The sequence below is a fragment of the Mesoplodon mirus genome (assembly GCF_964341445.2).
Source record: "Mesoplodon mirus genome assembly, chromosome: 3".
In the NCBI taxonomy this organism is placed as follows: domain Eukaryota; kingdom Metazoa; phylum Chordata; class Mammalia; order Artiodactyla; family Ziphiidae; genus Mesoplodon; species Mesoplodon mirus.
Genome location: NC_138978.1, coordinates 7,008,207 through 7,024,834, shown reverse-complemented (window position 1 = coordinate 7,024,834; position 16,628 = coordinate 7,008,207).

Below are 16,628 nucleotides of genomic sequence, written 5' to 3'. Positions count from 1 at the left end.
CCGTAATGACTCTCTACCCTTATCGATAATTCTGGTGGTTGTTTTTCAATGACCTGAAACTTACAGAAAAGTTGCAGGAACAGTGTAAAGGATTTTTTTTCTTGAACCACTTGAGAGTTCTGGCATGATGCCTCATCACTCCCAAAACAAGGCTTCTCCCCTGCCCAACCACAAGACATCCATCCAAATCAGGAACCTCACTTTGAGATGTGAGCACAGCTAATCCCCAGACCCTACGAGTTCTGCCAGTTGTCCCAATAATGGCCTTCAGAGCAGAAATCCCAGTTCACAATTACATGTCACCTTTAGTGGTTGCATCTCTTTGCCTCCCTTCTATCTCTCCTTGAGTCTCATGACCTGGCCCCTTTGGAAGATGACAGGCCAGTTATTTTGTGGATGTCCCTCCATCTGGGTGTGTCAGTTTCCTCACGGCTAAATTCACGTTGGGCCTTTTTGCCAGGAAGATCACAGAAATGATGCTGGCTTCCTCTCATGGCCTCCCGTCAGGTGGCGCTTGATTTTTATTTGTCCCATTACTGGTGACATTAACTTTGACCATGTAATTAAGGTAGTGTCTGCCAGACTTTTCTATTGTAAAGTTACTCTTTTCCCCTTTGGAATTAACACATATTTTGTGGGTAGGTGCTTTGAGACAACGTAAAGATTCCATTTCTGGTCAAACTTCCATTTTATTTCCCTGTTTACATTGGTATGAACTCATGGATTCCTACTTCAAAGGATTACAATCCATTACTATCATGATTTATTTTAATGCTCAAATTGTGCCTTTTTGGCCAGTGGGACACCCATCAAGCTGTCTTCTGTAATGTCCTTTTGACAAATCTCCACCATTCTCTGAACATTTCCTTTCCTACGCAGCTAGATGTTCCAGGCTCATTTTATGCTTACCCTGCAACCAGCCATTTCTCCAAGGAGCCCTGATTCCTTTTGCAGGAGAGGGATATTTAGAACCCAGGATCTGGGTGTTCATTCTCACGGGCCCTTGCCCATGCTGGACCCCTGCTCAGGGAGCAACCATGCTGGCTTGGAGCAGGAGGCTGGAAGGCTCCAGAAGTGGAGCTGATGGATGACCATATTGAGAGGAGAGTCACAGTTTTCTCAGGGATTTGAGGGGAAGAACTAGTGATAGGAAATTAAAAGACAAAGCAATAATTAACTACAGGAAAAACATAACAAAATACATACCAGAAAAGAAATTTAATTATGGTACACAATGTGGCTCAGCTGTAAATGATATTTGGATACTCATTACAATAGATACAATAAATGTTTATTTAATCAAAATGGTGATATAACTAAATTATGAATTTGGAAGGAACAGAATGTGGATTCTCATCTCTCATAGATGGAAGATAATAATAACAGTAAAAATGATGATGATGTTGATGGTCAACACTTATTGAGAGACTCTTACGTGCCAGGCCCAAAGTACATGTGTTGGTCCATTTCTTCCTCACATGAGCCCCATGGGTTAGATACTAGTATCCCATATTATAGGTAAGGAAACTGAGGCATGATGAGATAAATAACTTGTTCGTGGTTGTTCCTCTAGTAAGCGCAGAGCCTGGATTTGAACCCAGGTAATCTGGCTCAAAAGTCAGCATCTTAACCATTATTCTATGTAGTTTCTTAAATTTTAGACATTTGGATGATGTTATAAGTGAAAAAAGAAATGAAACAATAGTATTAGCAAGCTGTTGAGAAATACAGCTCTAAATATCAGAAGAAACAGCTAAAAATAATTGCAAGTAGCCACCTCTTGGGTGTAGCAACTGGGCCTGGGGAGGAGCGGGACAGGAAATTGCTGGGGGTTTTTTGTTTTACTTGACTCCGATATTTTAAAAACTATTTGCATGCATTATTTTTTTTAAACATCCTTTTTATTTTTTAATTTTTATTGGATTATAGTTGATTTACAATGTTGTGTTAGTTTCAGGTGTACAGCAAAGTGTATCAGTTATACATATACATATATCCTCTTTTTTTATGTTGGGGGTAGGAGTTTTATTAATTAATTAATTAATTTTTTCTGTGTTGGGTCTTCGTTTCTGTGCAAGGGCTTTCCCTAGTTGTGGCAAGCGGGGGCCACTCTTCATCGCGGTGCGCGGGCCTCTCACTATCGCGGCCTCTCTTGTTGCAGAGCACAGGCTCCAGACGCGCGGGCTCAGTAGTTGTGGCTCACGGGCCTAGTTGCTCCGCGGCATGTGGGATCCTCCCAGACCAGGGCGCGAACCCGTGTCCCCTGCATTAGCAGGCAGATTCTCAACCACTGTGCCACCAGGGAAGCCCCACATACATTATTTTGATTAAAATACAAATCAAGTCCAAAAAAGGAGCTTCAAACAGTACAAAAGGGATCCCCAGTCCCCTCCCCCAAGGCAACCCTCTGGCCAGCTTCCTGTGTGTCATCCAGACCTGTCTGTGCTCTAACCTGGGGGCTATATACCACACATGGCTCTCTCCCTTTGCTTCTCTCTCGGAGATGGTCCAGTCCAGGCACTAGCATCTCTCCATTGTGTTCCATTGTGGCTCAGGATCAAGACAGGTGTCTTGGCTGGAGGGGGCCCTGGGAGAGCTCTCCCCCACATGCCTGAGGATCCACATGAAGCCAGCCACCCAGACATGGGAGCAGGGCTGTCAGGTCCAGGCAGAGCTTAGAGCCCCGGTGTCTGACACAGAGGGAGAGCTCCTGCCCGGCCTCCAGGCCCATGGAGGATCTAGGGGAGGTGAGGTCAGTAAGCCAGGTGGCCCGGGGGCATCAGAGCCCCCTTTGCATTTTATGGGCCGTCTGGTTGCCTTTGTCCTCTGATTTCTAGGTGCCACAGAGACGCCCAGTGCCTCTCAGGACGGATGGCACTCTGGGACATCGGGTCCGCCCTGCCCCAGGAATCTGCCCTCAGGAGTGGGAGGGCCCCTCCGTGTCCCCCACCCTGTCCTTGTTCCATCTCCAATGGCTCAGTGTTGGGGAAGCTGAGTCTGGGTGAGGTCCCCAGGGTGCCCACTCACTACCCAGAAGGAGGAGGACTGGGGTGGAGTGAGTTGAGTTTCCTTTCTATTTAAAGAAAAAAACCCAAGTCAATATTTTTAGGTGCCAGCTAAGAAGTTGCTTCCTCTGAACAGGGTCTTTGTCTGCTGTGTGGCGGGGAGGTGGCTGACCCAGCCTGCAGAGTTGGGACGGGGAGAGGAAGGCAGGGTGGTGTCCGGCTTCCTGGGCTGGTTCAGGACAGATGCTGACATCTGGTTTTAAGTGAAGGGTCTCTTTTTTTCCCCACTCAGCCAGCGGGTTTGTCTGGAGCTCCGAACTTTCAGGAAATTAGTGGCCATTTGAACCCAGGCTCCTTCTGGCCTCTGGATTTCATTCTGATACCAGACCACCCAGGTGGCTGGCACGTACCAAGAGTGAGCTGAGCTGTCTGGAAGCCACATCTGGGAGACACTCTGCTGCAGACGCCTGAAGCCAGGGCCATCTGCGGGATTGTCAACCTGCGTTTCTCTGCGCCCAGCAGGGCCAGTTGCAAGGTTCTCCAATGACTGTAGCTTGTGCACATGTGGAGGTCTCCTCTGTCTCCCGGGGTGGCTGGGAAGGACACAGGGACTACAGCCAAAGGCCCAAGAGAGAAGATCAGTGTCCCCTTAGGGGCTTCCGGTCTCTGGGTGCCCCTGGGGAGGTGAAGGCCTGGGCACATGGGCAAGGCAACTGCTGAGGCAGGGGCTGGGTGCCCCCGCCCCCAGGGCTGGGCTGCTGGATGGACAGATTTGCTGGTAAATCCGCCTCCATAGCCACACCCTGTGAAGGCCCTGTGCTTTCCAAGGGCTTCCAGGTCATAAGTGGGAGTAGGTCCTCCAGGACCGTGGGGAGGCCTGGGAGTTACATCCCATCAGGCTGCCAGGACCCGAGAGAGAACCATTCTCTGGGGTTCTGGCAGCTCCAACACCCTTGGCTTGTGGATCATGAGACCGAGGCCCAAAGACGGCAAGTGGCTGAGCCTGAGTCCCACAGCAGCCTTTCCTCTCCTGACTCCCAGTGCCTGTGAGACCCCCCTGGGGTGGGTAAGCGCCCCTGCCATGCGCTCCCACAGTTCCCAGCCAGGCTGCTGTTGCCTGGGCCTTGTCTCTCTCCCCGACCAGACAGGGAGTCCTGAGGAGGGTCCGCCTAGCCCTGTGCCCCATTTATACAACACCACGCACAGTGCCTGGCACACAGTAGGTGCTCAACAAATGTGGGTGGATGACTGTGACACCAGTTATCGGCAGTTCCTGAAGACGTAATTTGTGACCCAACTTGTGGAGCTGTTTCCTGACTCCCTGCCTTACTCCCCGGAACCCTAGAACTGCCATCTTTCCCAGAGCCTTGCTGCTCCAGGCCGAGTTCAGCACCTGAGAGTCTGCTCTGTGTAAGACAGAGGCCCTGGCACCCAAGAGACCCCAGCTGTTGGAAGAGTGGGCATGGCGGAGGACACACGACCTGCTCTCGGTGGGGCCCGGGCCTCCGGGCCGTGGGCCTCTCCTGACGAGGGCCATGCTGAGCCCCTGGCTCTGTGCTCCTTCCCACAAAGCCGGGTTCATCTTCCCGGTTAGCAGAGGAGGAGACTGAAGTTCATAGTGGTGAAACTGGGCCATCACTCTGCAACTAAGCAGCAGGGCCAGGATTTGAAGCCAGATGTGACTGACTCCAGGGCCGGACTCTTAACCCCACAGAGCGCTGTCTTCTCCCAGGGATCCTAGGGGGGCCCAGGGTGGCAGGACCCGCATCCTTGCTCTCAACATCCTACTGAGGGGCGGAAACTGTGCCACAGGCTAGTCGAGCACCCTCGCTCCTTGCACAGGCCTCAGGCCCGACAGGAAATCGCTCTTGGCAGGAGCACTTCTGGAGCGGGAGCCACTGTGTGGACAGAGCCGGAGTGGGGACCTCGTGGGGGCAGCAAGCGCGGCCTCTCTGCGGATCCACAACACACGGCCGCACAACCTGACGAGCTGGTCCTGAAGCCGGCGCTGACTCCATCGACGAGCACTAACTGGGTGCCGACTGTGTACCAGACAGCAGGGCCCCAGAGACGAGCAGTCGGCCGGGCTAGTGGGGAGCATATGTCACCAGACAAATCACAGGTTGCTATGGAAGGGGGGACCCTGCCTGCCTTGTTCACGGCTGTGTCCCCAGCACTTGCCACAGTGATGAGTTATTTGTGGAATGGATGGATGCATGCATGCATGCGTGCATGGACGGATGACTCCAGGGATGGACAGTTTGGCTGATCCCCGTCTTGCTGAGCCCTCACACCACAACCAGACCTAGCTGGACCCCTCCCCAGTTAGCAGCCCCCTTGACGACCCCACCATCCCAGGAAGTGATGCTCCAGCTTCCCCTACCGACCATCCTAACCCAAGTGGGAATATCTTTGGTATCTTGTGTTTTATATTGGAAAGGGATAGAAGTTTACTTTCTGCTCCAGCTTTGTTTTAGCATAAAAATGTTTGCCTTCAACTCTTGGAGTACGGATTTTGTCCTAGGATATGGTGCTTTGTTTGTCCTGTGGCTTCAAGTCCCCCCCAGCTCTGTGTAGTGAAGTTTTTGAGAAGTTTGAGAAGCTGGGACCGACCCAGGTTAACGTCCACACTCCTTGGCTGGCCTTCAAGGCCCTGAGGTCTGGCCTCTGTCGCCTCTGCTTCCCACAACGGCCACTTGGACTGTCCCCCCCAGCAGCACAGGACTGTGTGTGGCCCCCCCAACCAACACAGGCTGCTTCAGGCCCCACCCTCCTCTTCTGGCTGATGCCTACTCACCCTTCAGGACTTGACTCAGCACCTTCTCCTCCAGGAAGCCCTCCTGGCCCCCAGGTGGGGCTCAGTGCTCTTCCGTGTCCTCCAGCCCCCCCTTGTTTATCACACTCCCAGTGTAGGGTTAGAATAACGCTCCACGTCTGTCCACTGTACAATCCAGCGGATGACAAAAATCCAGTAAGTTGGAAAAAGAGGTGGGATGGATTGATTCACAAAACTGGGAAGGCATGGGCGGGGCAAACCTGGGAGTGACAGGGATGGTTGGAACCCTCTGTGCCTCTTGTCTAAGTGGCTTCCTTCTCTAGGACAGGAGGCCTGGCTGCCTGCTCCCCAGGCAAACATACAAACAGGTCTGAGTCACAGAAAAAACACTCTTTTCCACCAGTTCCAGGTAGAAAATTCCAGGGAAGCTGTATCAGCCTGGACCCCAGCCTGCTGGCTCACACACATTAGGCTAATTTGAGGAGAGCTGCAAAGGGGACCCTTTACAGAGGCCTGGGCCCATTAGGGAAACCAGCGGGGACAGCACAGCCCTCGGGATGGGGTGGGAGGGCTGTTCCCACCCCCAGGTCTGAAGGGCCCGTGCGAGGGAACAAGCACTGGAACCCCAAGGGAGAGACACACAGGGAGTCTGGCTGCACAAGCGCTGTGACCCTCCTTCAAGGACACGGCCAGCCCAGGGGACCCTTCAGAGCTGGGGTAATAAATTACCCTCTTCACTCTTGTCCCATCGATGGATCCGACTGGAACCGGGGGCCAAGGGAGGCTGAGATGTAGCCCATGCAGACCAACCTGCTGGGACCCAGACGGGGGTGAGGGGTGGCAGGATGCAGCATGGGTCACGCGGAAGACCCCTGTGCATCACCCTCTCTCCGCGGACCTCTCTGCGGCCGGGGAGGGAGCCTGGCCAGTCCAGCCTCGGGCATCTGCCCTCCTCTGGGTGGAGGTGGTGGGGCAGGCAGAGGGAGGAAAGCGTGTGGGAAGGTGAACGCCACAGTCTTGACACCCACTCAGCACACCGGGCCCCAGGGGTCAGGGCCTGTGATGGGCCTCCTCTCACCGGGGCTCAACACCAATCAATAAATGTTGAAACGGATGAAAGAGGCTGTCCCCAAGCCTGGTGCTCAGGGGCTGCTGGGCACAGATGTGCTCAGCCGCCTCCTGGGCAGTGAGCGAGGCCCCAGGTTCCAGCCTGGGGCTCAGGCTGCAGGGACAGTGGGAAGGCGGGGCTTTGGGCTTCTTCCCTGCCACGCTCACACCACACAGATGGCTTCTCCAGGGCGTGGTGCACAGGCCGGGTGTCCTCAAGATCAGGCCTGGGAAGAGGCCCAGAGGGACGGCCTCCCTGCTGGGCCAGGCTGAGCGGGTACAGCAGGCATCCCTGAGCGGAGCTGCTAGGTGGATTCTGGGGCGCTGGGGTGTGGGAACAGGGAGGCCTGGAGAGCAAGGAGGAGAGAAGGCATGGGCTACGAGAGTCCCTTTCTAGGAAAAACTGAGCCTGTTGGTGATGGAGTCACCAGGGTGGCCGTCCCAGGACGGGGACACATAGACACAACCCTCACAGGGGAGGCTGCAGCGGGATCCCGGCCCCAAACTGCTTCTGGGTCACCTGAGGTCCAGCCCAGGGACCTTCCCCCCTCAGGTGACCAGCGCACAGCACCTGCAGCCCCTCGCAGCCCGTCTGTTGGGTTCAACCAGCTTGGAACGTCGCTCAAATTCAAGACATAGGCAACTGCGCCTCTGCCGTCCCTGGCCATCTACCCCGCCTTGTAGGATTTTGTGACAACCCTCCACAGAGGCACAAGAAGTCATAATATTTGCAAAGAATCAAACCACGGCTGCAGTGGGAGAGGTCGTTGTTGCCCTGGACTTTCTGAGGCACTGGGGGTAATTTTAGCGTTTGCTGAGGGGGGAGGCGTGGAAAGTACCATGGTTGTGCCGACCTTGAAGAGCACAGGGACCCCGTGGACACTCCCTCCCGCCTCACCTTCTAACTTGGCTCCCGAATATGGGCGGGCGTCCGAGCAGGTGACCCGAAAACTGGCTGTAAACTCTATCCTTAGCTTGGGCTTCTTGGCGGATGACTTGCTTCTGAAACAGCTTTAGGACTAGAAAAACTTTTGGGTGGATGTTCCGTTCTCCAGAACACGGAATAACTACTGCTAAAATGGTTATTTCTATTCACTAGACGGACCTGATTTCTAAGGACCGGAAGGCACCGAGTGAAAAGTTTGAAGCTCTCCAGCGTGCGTTCAGCCTGCGTGGTGGGTCCACGTGGGTCTGGGCGCGTCTGCTTCTCCTTTGGCAGCGACCCACCTGATGATGGCAACACCCCAGGGATGGGCAACTGCCCCCATCCCCATCCAGTGATCAATTCAGAGGCGGGTGCCACCCAAATTCCCATGAGGAGGGGCTTTGGGGCAGGTATCTGATTAAAAAGGGGAGCCCAGTACTTGCCTTCGGGCTGCACTGATTGCCCAGAACTTGACAAACATTGAGAAAACCTCAACTGTTCATATCCAAGAATTTTCGGGGTGCTCTGATGGGGTGGGGAGGGAAGTGAGAGGGCTCTCCAGACACCTGCTGGTGCCACCACCACAGTGACCCTTGCTGGACGCAACCAAGTCCTCCCCAGGGTGTCCCAGGCAGAGCCGTGAGCCCGAGGCCCTCTCTCCTTTCGGCATCCCGGGGCCACCGAGATGCTGTGAGCTGCCGGCAACCACCAGCCCTCCCAGGAAAGGCCAGGTACATGAGGCAGGAATGAAGCCAGCGTGCACAGTAGGATCGCCAGATTAAACACAGGCCACCCAGGTAAATTTGCATTTCGAATGAACAACAAATAATGTTTTAGTCTAAATCTGTCCCAAATGTTGCCTCAGACATACCGCTACTAAAATCGTTATTTGTTCTTTACCTGAAACTCAACCTTAACAGGGTGTCCTGTAGATTTATTTGCTAAATCTGGCAGCCCTAATGAAAGGAGAGCCTAACAGCTTCCTGGTGACACTGGCTGACTTCCCTGAGTCCAGCCCGGCTGAAGCTGCTCCCACCCTGGGCTTTCCAAGGAGAGGAGCCGGCCACTTCCTTCTTCTTTCAGATCTAGTTTGAGATGGGTTTCTGTCATTTGCGACCAAAGGGGTCTGGGTTAAAATAGCAAGTGATGGCCACCATTCAGCAACAAAGTAGCAAGTGGCCTGGGAATCCAGGGGCTTGGAAACCCAAAGTGTAGCGCCAGGGGCTCAAGAACCCTTGAAGGAGGATTTCTGGGCCTGGCGCCCCCGCCTGCAGCCTCTTCTCACTTCTCTCTCAGGGGTCGTGCTCCCGACACAGCCTGTGGCCGTGCCAGCCCCATGGTTCCCTCCTCTCTCTTCTGACCTAGAGGTTTCCAGCCTCCTCCTGTGTCTTCAGATTCTCCCCACCTTTCCTTCCTAGGCCATTGATGATTCTTGTGGTTATAATGATTGTCGTATCAGGGTTTGTTTCTCGATTACAAAGTAGTTCACGTGTACCGGGTCCTTTGAAACCTCATATTTCTGTAATTTTAAAAGAATAAAAAGGGTTTCTGCCTTCTAAGTACGCTTTGTTGCAGCATTGTCTTCCAACAGGTAAAAGCGAGACATAACCTAAGTGTTCAACCACAGAGGACAGGACCTGTTAACAGGATGCTATTGGTTGATGGATCTCACGCTTGCGTGGAAACAAAGTATGAAGACCATGAGGACGTGTGGAGAATGCTCGCGATGAGATAAACGTGAAGTAAAGCAGGACACAAAAGTGTGACGACAGAGACCGCTGAGATGAGAGTCTCATGGGCGAGGGAGGTGGCCGGACACAACAACGATTATTAGGCAGGGTGGCAGGCGCTGTGGACAACTTTCCTCTATTTCATGTTTTTAGTGGTGTCTGTTTTATACATAAATAGAAATCCAAACGGGAGACAAGTCACCTTTTCCAAACTGCCTCCCCTCTTGATTGGAAGTGAGAGGGGGGACAGACCTCAGCTTTGGGGGCCACGTAATGAAATTCACAGAGAATCAAGGAAGAGGACAAGACAGCAGTGAAAGCAGGAGTCCCCCAACCCCGACCAGGGCTTCACTCTCAGGGTCAGCGGACACTGCCCTGGTCCCCCAGATTCAGTGTCAGCCGGCAGGTCTTGACGATGGTTACCTCTTGATGACCATCAGCGAAACGAGGTCTCACGCCTGGACTGTTTTGGCTGCCGCTGGGGAGGCCACTGAGAAATCTGCTGGTGAAGAGGGCATGGAGGAGAAAGAGGAACTCAAAGAGGGATGGACGGACGGGCCACCCAAAATAAAGGGCAGATGGAGGGATCAAGAGGACGAGGAGGAGAGGCTCCCGGAGGACACGAGCTCTGGTTCACCTTTTGCTAATATTGCTAATTTCTGCAGTGGAGGGGACTGGACTGCAGTGATTTTTTTTTTGAACATTCATTTGTGTACTTTTTGGCACTCTATGAATTCACTTATAATAAGTAAGCCTTATTTTACCAAAATATTTGTGATGTTTTTCCTTAAAAAAAGACAGCAGGTGGGCTTCCCTGGTGGCAAAGTGGTTGAGCATCTGCCTGCCGATGCAGGGGACACGGGTTCGTGCCCCGGTCCGGGAAGATCCCACATGCCGTGGAGGGGCTGGGCCCGTGAGCCATGGCCGCTGAGCCTGCGTGTCCGGAGCCTGTGCTCCGCAACGGGAGAGGCCACAGCAGTGAGAGGCCGTGTACCGCAAAAAAAAAAAAAAAAAAAAAGACAGCAGGCAAAGATCTTACAGTGGTTAATGCTGAGTGGAAGTAATCTGTATGGATTCGTAGTCTTGTCTTTGCGCTTTTCCTCATATTTTTCCTTCTTTTTTTTCCCTGTAATTGAAAAATAAAGGTTTATGGAACAGGTGTGTGTAGGCGGGGGGCGTTGAGCTCAGTTTTACCGTTTTTATTTCCAAGAATGCTTCTTCAAGCAAAAAATGTGATGATGGGTTCCCACAAGCCAGGGGGTTGGGACAGGAAAGACGACGGCAGAGGGTGACGCAGGTGGCGGACGGACGAGGAGAGCCGGGCTTCAAGGCCCTCACCTCCAGTGCCCGGCAGCTGGCCCCGACCTCCTAGCCCTGCTCTCCACCTGCAGCAAGCGGGAAAATCGCCACGCGTGGGGCTCAGACCTTGCCTTGCTTTTGTCACGCCTCCCACCCCATTCCTCTAGTGCCGACAAGTGCTGGCCCCCGACGTGGATGGACCACCTTTCATTGCCTCCTCGGCCCCAGCCCCCTGTGAAGGCAGGAGATCCAGTCTCCCCTAGAGATGACCACCCAAGGCCAGGCTCCCCTCTGGCTGCCACCCCTGCCTCGTCCTCCGCCCGTCCTGTCCCGCCTCTCTGCTGGCCGCCCCAGCTCTGAGAAGCTCCTGTCCAAGGTGCCGGCTCCCATTCTCCTCTCCTTAGCCACAGACAGCGGGCCTGGGGCCTACACGCCCTCTTGGGTCCTGCTGGCGGACCCTCCTGAGCCTCTCTTGGTGACTCAGCCCAGGTCCTGAGCCCTGGCTGCTGGGGCCACCTCTGTCTGTTTCCAGGCAGACGGTCCTACTCAGCATCTTCTTCAGGAGAAGGGGCTGTGGCAAGTGTCCAGGCAGCCTGGACCACGACACCTGGGCCATCCAAGAGCTCTACCAGCTGCAGCTGATGCTTCCTCTCCTGCTTTCATGATTGCCCTTCATTCACTCACACATTTACCGCAGGGCACTAAGTACCCGAAATGCAAGAGACACTGGAGTCTGCAGGCTTGGTCCTCAGCCGGACAGGTGAGGAGTGGATGGCGTGGGGTGGGGGTAGCTGGAGCCACGCTGTCCCCTTGTGTTGGGAGTGGGGCAGGCGGGCTGACACCATCTGGCACAGCCAGAGGCCATCAGCAGAGACCCGGGAATGCTCCCCAGCTCTGGGCGCCCTCCCCGAGGGCGTGCGTGAGCCGTGTGTTCCCAGGCCAAGGCTCCATCAAGGATGTGACTGCAGCCTTCGGTTTCCAGCCTCCATTACTGCCCACGGGCCTTCCCTTCTTCCGGGGGGGGTGGGGGGCGGGGAGGGCCCTGGGTGTGTCTGTCACCTGTGCCTCTCGGTCCCTCGGGATCCCACCCCCTCTGGATGTGCACGCTGCTCCTGTCCCCGCCTTGTGAGGCCTCCAGGTCTGCTTGGGTCCTGCACACCGTGGACAACAACTAACAAATCCCTGGCTCGTGCACCCCCAGTGGTCCTGCAGTTTTATTCGACTCCCCCAGAACCCTGTGTTCCTGGGATCATGACACAGGCTGGAGTGATAGCAGAGAACGTAAGAGAAGACAGAAGATGGCATCAGGCGCTGCTGCTTCCGAAGGTGCGCTGTCCCGACCGCCCCCTCAGACACCACAGTAAGCACCCTCTGGGTGAGGCTGTCTGTCGGTGGACTGCCAGCTAGGTTGACAGCGGTGGGGGGACAGCTTTCCTGACTGCTTGGGAACCTATGAGACTCAGTCGTCTTGCCCCCCCACTGTCTTTCCCAGGAGCCCAGGGGCCCTCAAGCAAGTGGAGACCAGCTGGTTGCTCAGACGTCCCACCTGTGATGGGCACGGGGGTAACCGGGTCTCCCTCCCCATCCCCTGCTTCAAGCACACACACAGCCGTCACATTCCATCTCCCAGAGAAAATGAAAGCATGAATTTTGGCAAAACTATTTCATTGTTTAAAAGAATAAATGGTACATTTGACATACAAAAAGGCATTTTAAAAACTCTGTTCTGAATATGTCTCATTGTCAGAGGCATCGTTAAAAGTGTGCAGTATTTCCATAAAAACCAGGGGCGGTTTCTGTCTCTGCAGAAAGGCATGGCATGTTCTTGCCACTGGCGGGGGGCGGGGCTGGAGGTGGTCACGTCCACGGTCTCCCAGCACATGAGGGAACAGACAGGCCCTCTGAGAAAAGAGTCTTCCTGTCTCTCTTCTCTCCCGACAAAAGTCCGTGCTGTGCTGGCTTTCCCAGCTCGGGACAGAACGCACGGACACGACCCAGATTGCAACATGCCCTGATTTCAGTGCCCACACGCCCACCCCCCACCCTAATCTAGGTCTCACTCTGGCACCCACTAAGCACGGCGCCAACGTGCTGGAAACGAGGCCCTTCACTCAGCCATGGGCAGCAACGGCTCTTGGACCCAGCAGAGGGCCCACGGTGTCTGTTCTCAGCCCGTTCTCCCACATGAAGGGCCAGGAGGGGCAGACTGTACAGGCCACATCTCGGAGAAGTGGATGCAACTGGGCCCTTGACTACCAGCTCCTCCAGGGTCCTTTCCTCTTATACTCAAGTACCTCATACCGTTTATAACCGACCCTTCTAGACTTCTGTGGGGTACAGCTAAAGACCCAAACTGACAAATACATGTAGTTCTGTTTACAGTTCCACTTTCAAAGCTACTCGCCATTCAAACAGACTCCACGCAGCTTTCAGTGAATGAAAACGTGTTTATCCCTTCCCACGCTGGACGGACAGAAAAGATGCAGAGACTTCCTTTAAAACGCCTGAGAGGGGCTTCCCTGGTGGCGCAGTGGTTGGGAATCAGCCTGCCAATGCAAGGGACGCGGGTTCGTGCCCCGCTCCGGGAAGATCCCACATGCTGCGGAGCGGCTGGGCCCGTGAGCCATGGCCGCTGAGCCTGTGCGTCCAGAGCCTGTGCTCCTCAATGGGAGAGGCCACAACAGTGAGAGGCCGCGTACCGCAAAAAAAAAAAAAAAAAAAAAAAAACGCCTGAGAGGAAGGTAAGAGTTTTCAACAAAGACCATCCTGGGAATGAAGACTAAAAGCAGCGTACCTCACCTAGATCCCCGCCCGTCCCCTCCTGTGGGTCACACACACACACACCGTCACAGTGCTGGGGACCCGCTATGCAAACAGATGGGCTCCCGAAAGTTGGCTGGAGAGGAAGTTTCACCAAAGGGATCCTTTTCCCTGGCTGGCTGTGCTATCAGAACTGCCTCCGCAAATCTCCGGCTTCTCCTCTCCGGTGCCGACAGCTTTAGTTAAGTCTGCGCCTTGCTTCGCCATGAGCCTCGGAATCCTGGGAGTTTCCCACTCCGGCCCCACCTCGAGCTGCTGACGGTGCGAGGCCGGGAGCGCGCGCCTCTAGACGAGGGTCCCGGGACGTCCTCGAAGACGCATGTGCTCCAGAAACACAGGCTGGCGTGTGTGGCTGGCTTCCTCCGGCGAAGGCTGATCTACACAGGAGGCAGGAGCCTGCTCTAGAGCAGGAAGGGTGGGAAGCGGGGTTTTCATCTCATGTGGACACTACATGGCAAAGGCCCACAAAGCACACACTGGCGCCCAACCCCAAACTTCAAGTGACCAACGGAAGATGGACCTCGGACGGCAGGCTGACACCTGGGCCGACACTGGCCGGCCAGCGGGGGCAGAGGGGTGGGTTATTAGAGGGTCGAATCCATGACTGCGACCAAACTGCTCGGGGCCTCCGAGAGCTCTTCGTCCCAGGCTCTGACCAGCTGCCAGATGTGGATGAGGTTGGAGGAACCACCCTCCTCCTCGTGGAAATCTCCCTGAACAAAGCGAGCACCTCGAATGCCACATGCTCAGCTGCAGCCCCGAGGTCTGCGGTGCCCAGAGCAGCGCCGTGGGAGGGCTGAGGGCATGGGGCTGCTCTTCAGCTCAGCGGGTGTGTGGTGGGGGGGAGGGCACGGCCCCTCGTGGGCCACGCGGGGCACACGGGCAGCCTCCTAAGGCCTCCCCGCTCCCCGGAGTCTATGTTTGCGGGGCAGGCAGGCGCTGATCACGTGGGCCCCCCACCACGGCCAACTCCCCCCTCGTGTCACCACTGGCCTTTCCTGTGACTTGCTCATTCTCAAATCACAGCAAGAACTCTTTTAAATTGTTGAAGAAGTGTAAATTGCCTTGAAGAAAGTGTAACAATCAAATGTAGACACGCTGCCCGGCAGCTTCTCTACCAATGGACTGAGGTCCGCAGGGCCCGTCTCCTAAGGATAAAAACAGAGCTGGTAAAGCTGATGCAGAAGCTGCTCCTGCGAGGTTGCATGTATTTCTGTCGAAGGAAAAAAAAACTAGTTTCTGAAAACTAACTTGTAGCAAACTGCCCCTTGAGGCTCTGCAGAAGCGTCTCCCTCCCTTTCTCAGTCACACCGTCCCCAGCTCTCTGTACAAATGGGGAGGAGGAAGCCCCCAGACCAGGGAGACCAAGCCCTGTGTTCCGGAACAGCAGCCCTCGAGGGAGTGTTCTGAAACAGCGCCTGCTGGCAGACAGCTTGGGTTGTGCTGCTCCGCGGGAGGCCCAGGACTGGGAAGAAAGCACTGTCTGCAGAGAAATGAGAAGCCGGGCAGGTCAACAGGACTGTTCAAACTTGTGGTTAACAGAAAACTTTGCCCCCGGAGCAAAATCAGAATCCAGCTTACAGCAACCCGGAAAGTCCCAAATTCTTTCCCTACAGCTAATGGTAGTAATGCCTGCTCTAGAGATGGGGATTTGACCCGGCTTCCGGGAGGAGGGGCCCTGCTGCCTTTCACAGGCCCACACAGCCTCTGACGTGGGGTCTGCTCCGACAGCCTGGGTTCTGGGAACTGCGGCTGCACCGAGCTCGCTGGGGAGGTGGTGGCAGCACAGGGTGGTTGGGAGCACACGTCTAGAACCCTGAAGGCTTGGGGTCCACGTTTGGCTTAGAACAACTGGCCTGTTGTCATTAGACAACTGCAGTTTCAGTTTCAAAATCATTGGTAAATCAGGATTCCTCCACCTCCTCACAGGACTGTCGTAAAGATTAAACAAGGCCACACAGTGCAAAGCGTTTAGTACTGAGCCTGGAACGTATCACCCTTCTGTAAAGGGCACATCGTCATCGCTCCCACAAGCCCCAGGGTTCTGGCCACCTTGTCTTCAACACCTACGCCTCCCCTCCCTCGTGATGGAGGAAGCAAGCATCCCACCACAGAGGCTGGCGCAGCATCACCTGGGACGGGTCCGAGGAGTGAAGCTGCAGGAACAGGAAGCCTGGGTACCAGTCCCAGTGCGGTCACGAGCATTCCCTGCGTGAGCTGGGCTCGTATGCTCCCTTCCAAACCCTGGGGCCTCCGCTTATACAACAGGGTAAAGTCAGATTAGAGCAGCACTTCTCAAACTTTGTATCAACTCAATTTAGCAAATTACAAGCAGTATTTTTAAAAATAAAAATTAGAGAAGGTATCCTGAATTCTCAGAGTGAGAATTCCTTTATGAAACTTTTGCTTGAGACGTAGATTCATGCATGAATGTGAGCACTGACTCATGACATAAAGTGTGTTTTCTGCTGTGGATCATGATCCAGAAAGTTTGAAAACCACCATCACAGGGCAAGGGAGGGAAAGGGGAAAGGGGGCAGGTGGAAGCAGGAATACAACAGTGTCTCCCAGTGGATCTTCCTAGCGTGACTTTAAGACAGCACTCGATTCCGGAAAGGACACCGGCCCCTGCCCCTAGAGGCGCTCTCCACAGATGAAAGTACATTTTGAGGCAAGGCGCTCCTCTGAAAATAGGACGTGCCAGGCTCAGGCCCGCAGTGACTCACTATTATTCAGAAATGGTCTTGCAATGACACTCAGGTATGTGGAGGTCCCCTTCTTTCTCGCAGAGGAAGAAGTTACTAAAGAACAACGGCGGGGGCGGGGCCGGGGGGCCTGGGGAGTGGGGGTGGGGGCGTTGCTCAGAACCAAGGGGCCGGGGAAGCGCAGGAACCTGCGCGGAGGAGAAACGCCTCTGCGCTCCAGACAGCAGGGATGGTGCGAGGGCGCCCCCACGTGGCCAGAGG